The sequence below is a fragment of the Eulemur rufifrons genome, unplaced genomic scaffold, assembly GCF_041146395.1.
Source record: "Eulemur rufifrons isolate Redbay unplaced genomic scaffold, OSU_ERuf_1 scaffold_43, whole genome shotgun sequence".
Classification (NCBI taxonomy): Eukaryota; Metazoa; Chordata; class Mammalia; order Primates; family Lemuridae; genus Eulemur; species Eulemur rufifrons.
The window spans coordinates 496,557-501,815 of record NW_027182825.1 but is presented as its reverse complement, the minus strand read 5'-3'; positions in this window follow the sequence as shown (position 1 = coordinate 501,815).

The following is a 5,259-nucleotide window of genomic DNA, read 5'->3' as shown; positions in this document are numbered from 1 at the left end:
TGGATATTATTTTCCAGCTTTTCCAGCACTTTTACCATAATTTTGATAAGGGTCATCTGTGATACCTTAAACCCTAGATGACTGCCACGGACAAACCTATGCTGAGGCCTAGGTCACTTGCTGTTGCCAATACTTGGTATTGGAGTCTGGCAATAAGCCAGTCTTTTAGGTATAATTCCACCATCCTATCTCCATTATTTTAAAAGGCATAGGACCTTTCGCCGGATAGCATAAGGATGAGTCACTGGACGGGACATTTTTGTGTGCGGTGTTGGGGCGTGGGGGCAGGCCATGTCAATCCGATGGGTACTTTTTGTTATCCCTAGAGAGGAGAAGTGTCTTGCAGGCAAATAGTGCGGATCCAGTGTCAGGGTTAGACTGAATCAGGATCCACACTTTTCAGCCTGCTCCTTTAAGAATCGTTTGATCATCACCTGGGAATCTACCATGGTTCTCTCTACCCCTCTATGCATTGGCACAGGTAACTGGTTTGTTCCAAGATGAATGCCGCAGAGCTTTGGAATTAACCAGTACATTGAGAATTATTTGCCAGGTTTTCAGCACGTTTCACCATAATTGTGATAACGTTTGTTTGTGCCTCCTTAAACCCAAATGGCTGCCATGGACATAACTATGCTGAGGCGGAGCTGACTTGGTGTTGCCTATTTTTGTTAGTGGAGACTGACAAGAAGCCATTCTTCTAAGTATCACTAACATCGTTCCCCCATTATTTAAAAATGCAGGGAAATTTTGCAAGTTAGCATAATAATTGGTAGCTGGAGGGGAATTTTTTTTGTGGGGTCAGAGTGCGGGGGGCAGGGCCTTTGTCAGTTCTCCTGTTTGTTTTTATTTTTCCCAGAGAGGAGAAGTGGGCATGTGTGTGGCAGGTGAAAAGTGCGGATCCCATTTCTGTCTTAGACTGAAACAGGATCCGCACTTTAAGCCTGTTCCTTTAAAAATCCTTTGATTCATCAGCTGGGAATCCACCATGGTTCCCTAGACCCCTCTATGCATGTGCCCAGGTAACTGGCCAGTAACATGTATGCCACAGAGCTTTTGAAATAAACACTACGTGTAGAATTATTTGCCATTTTTTGCAGCACATATCACCATAATTGTGATAAGGTTCGTCTGTGCCTCCTTAAACACAAGATGGCTGCCACGGAGAAAACTATGCTGAGGCCTAGCTCAAATGGATTTCACGACACTTGTTACTGGAGCCTGGAAAGAGGCCATTCTTTTAAGTATCATTCCACCATCCTTTCTGCATTATTTTATTTTATTTTATTTTATTTTTTATTGTTTTAAGTTTTATTACATGTCAATGCAGAGAAAGCCCTGGAAGCTTATTTCTTTTTTTTTTTTTTTTTCAATTTAATTTTACAGAATCAAAGAGTCTAACAGTATATCTTGTTAGATACAGTATGTCCTCATAATGTATACATTATTTCTTGTACAATAATATGAAATAATATGGGAAATATTCATGATAAATTATTAAGTGAACAGTGCAAGTTAAAAACAATAGTTTCATATTTTTTTCCCCACCCCCCCTTTTCCCGAGTCAGCACCTTCAAGTGTTACCACTCCCCAAACGGTGCGCAATGCACTCATTGTGTAGGCATACCCCCATCCCCTCCCCCACCCCCCACCTCAGTCCATTATTTTAAAATGCAGGGAACCTTTTGCAAGTTAGCATAAAAATTAAAAGCTGGAGAGGACTTTTTTTTTGTGGGGTCTGTGTGGGTGAGGGGGACGCAGACCCTCTGTCAGTACACTGGTTAGTTTTAGTTTTCCCCAGAGAGGAGAAGTGGGCATGTGTGTGGCAGGTGAAAAGTGCACCTCCAGTTTCTCTCTTAGACTGAAACAGGACCCGCACTTTTGACCCCGTTCCTTTAAGAATCCTTTGCTTCCTCAGCAGGGAATCCACCATGCCTCTCTAGACTGCTCTATGCGTGGGCCCAGTTAACTGGCTGGTTCAAAGAATTATGCCGCAGACCTTTTGAAATAACCACTACCATGATAATTATTTGACAGCTTTTGCAGCACCTCTCACCATAATGGTGATAAGGTTCATCTGTTCCTCCTTACACCCAAGATGGCCGCCATGGACCAACGTGTGCTGAGGCCTAGGTCACTTGCTGTTGCCAATACTTGGTATGGGAGTCTGGCAATAAGCCAGTCTTTTAGGTATAATTCCACCATCCTATCTCCATTATTTCACAAGGCAGAGGACCTTTGGCCAGACAGCATAAGGATGAGTCGCTGGAGGGGACGTTTTTCTGTGGGGTGGTGGGGGGTGGGGGCAGGCCATCTGTCAATACCATGTGTTGTTTTTGGCATCCCTAGAGAGGAGAAGTGGGCATGTGTGTTGCATGTGAAAAGTGCGGATCCTGTTTCAGTCTTAGTCAGAAACAAGATCCGCACTTTTTAGCCTGTTCCTTTAATAGTCCTTTGGTTCATCACCTGGGAATCCACCATTGTTCTCTAGACCCTCTCTGCGTGGGCACAGGTAACTGGCTTGTTCCAAGAAGTATTCCGCACAGATTTTGAATTAACCAGTACGTTGAGAATTATTTGCCAGGTTTCCAGCACGTTTCAACATAATTGTGAGAACGTTTTTATGTGCCTCCTTAAAGCCAAGATGGCTGCCACGGACATAGTTATGGTGAGGAGTAGCTGACTTGGATTTGCCTATTTTTGTTGGTGGAGACTGACAAGAAGCCATTCTTGTAAGTATCATTCCAACATCCTTTCTCCATTATTTAAAAATACAGGGAAACTTTTGCAAGTTAGCATAATAATTAGTAGCTGGAGGGGCCTTTTTTTTTTGTGGGGTCCGTTTGGGAGGGGAGTGTCAGTCCCTCTGTCAGTTCGCTGGTTTGTTTTTATTATCCCCAGAGAGGAGAGGTCGGCATGTGTGTGGCAGGTGAAAAGTGGGGATCCTCTATCAATCTTAGACAGAAACAGGATCCGTACATTTCACCCCTTTCCATTAAGAGTCCTTTCCTTCATCAGCTGGGAATCCACCAAGGTTCTCTAGACCCCTCTATGTGTGGGCCCAGAAAACTGCCTAGTTCCAAGAAGTATTCCACAGAGTTTTTGAAATAACCACTACGGTGAGAATTATTTGCCAGTTTTTGCAGCACCTTTCGGCATAATTGTCATAAGGTTCGTCTCTTCCTCCTTAATCTCGAGATGGCTGCCATGGACAAAACTATGTTGAGGCCTAGTTCACTTGGTGTGGCTGATACTTGGTACTGGAGACTGGCAAGAATACATTCTTTTACGTATCATCCCACCATAGTTTCTCCACTATTTTAAAAGGCAGAGCACCTTTTGGCAGTTAGAGTAACAAGGAGTCGCTAGAGAGGAAGTTTTTATGTGGGGACTGGGGGGCTGGTGGGGCAAGCCCTCTGTCAGTTCTGTAGTTTGTTTTTACTATCCCCAGGGAGGAGAAACGGGCATGTGTGTGGCAGGTGAAAAGTGCAGATCCTGTTTCAGAGACTAAAACAGGATCCGCACTTTTCATCCCCTTCTTTTAAGAATCCTTCGCTTCATAAGCTCGGAATCCACCATGGTTCTCTACAGTATGCGTGTGCCCAGTTAACTGGCTAGTTCAAAGAAGTATGCTGCAGAGCTTTTGAAATAACCACTACCATGGATATTATTTTCCAGCTTTTCCAGCACTTTTACCATAATTTTGATAAGGGTCATCTGTGATACCTTAAACCCTAGATGACTGCCACGGACAAACCTATGCTGAGGCCTAGGTCACTTGCTGTTGCCAATACTTGGTATTGGAGTCTGGCAATAAGCCAGTCTTTTAGGTATAATTCCACCATCCTATCTCCATTATTTTAAAAGGCATAGGACCTTTCGCCGGATAGCATAAGGATGAGTCACTGGACGGGACATTTTTGTGTGCGGTGTTGGGGCGTGGGGGCAGGCCATGTCAATCCGATGGGTACTTTTTGTTATCCCTAGAGAGGAGAAGTGTCTTGCAGGCAAATAGTGCGGATCCAGTGTCAGGGTTAGACTGAATCAGGATCCACACTTTTCAGCCTGCTCCTTTAAGAATCGTTTGATCATCACCTGGGAATCTACCATGGTTCTCTCTACCCCTCTATGCATTGGCACAGGTAACTGGTTTGTTCCAAGATGAATGCCGCAGAGCTTTGGAATTAACCAGTACATTGAGAATTATTTGCCAGGTTTTCAGCACGTTTCACCATAATTGTGATAACGTTTGTTTGTGCCTCCTTAAACCCAAATGGCTGCCATGGACATAACTATGCTGAGGCGGAGCTGACTTGGTGTTGCCTATTTTTGTTAGTGGAGACTGACAAGAAGCCATTCTTCTAAGTATCACTAACATCGTTCCCCCATTATTTAAAAATGCAGGGAAATTTTGCAAGTTAGCATAATAATTGGTAGCTGGAGGGGAATTTTTTTTGTGGGGTCAGAGTGCGGGGGGCAGGGCCTTTGTCAGTTCTCCTGTTTGTTTTTATTTTTCCCAGAGAGGAGAAGTGGGCATGTGTGTGGCAGGTGAAAAGTGCGGATCCCATTTCTGTCTTAGACTGAAACAGGATCCGCACTTTGAGCCTGTTCCTTTAAAAATCCTTTGATTCATCAGCTGGGAATCCACCATGGTTCCCTAGACCCCTCTATGCATGTGCCCAGGTAACTGGCCAGTAACATGTATGCCACAGAGCTTTTGAAATAAACACTACGTGTAGAATTATTTGCCATTTTTTGCAGCACATATCACCATAATTGTGATAAGGTTCGTCTGTGCCTCCTTAAACACAAGATGGCTGCCACGGAGAAAACTATGCTGAGGCCTAGCTCAAATGGATTTCACGACACTTGTTACTGGAGCCTGGAAAGAGGCCATTCTTTTAAGTATCATTCCACCATCCTTTCTCCATTATTTTATTTTATTTTATTTTATTTTTTATTGTTTTAAGTTTTATTACATGTCAATGCAGAGAAAGCCCTGGAAGCTTATTTCTTTTTTTTTTTTTTTTTCAATTTAATTTTACAGAATCAAAGAGTCTAACAGTATATCTTGTTAGATACAGTATGTCCTCATAATGTATACATTATTTCTTGTACAATAATATGAAATAATATGGGAAATATTCATGATAAATTATTAAGTGAACAGTGCAAGTTAAAAACAATAGTTTCATATTTTTTCCCCACCCCCCCTTTCCCGAGTCAGCACCTTCAAGTGTTACCACTCCCCAAACGGTG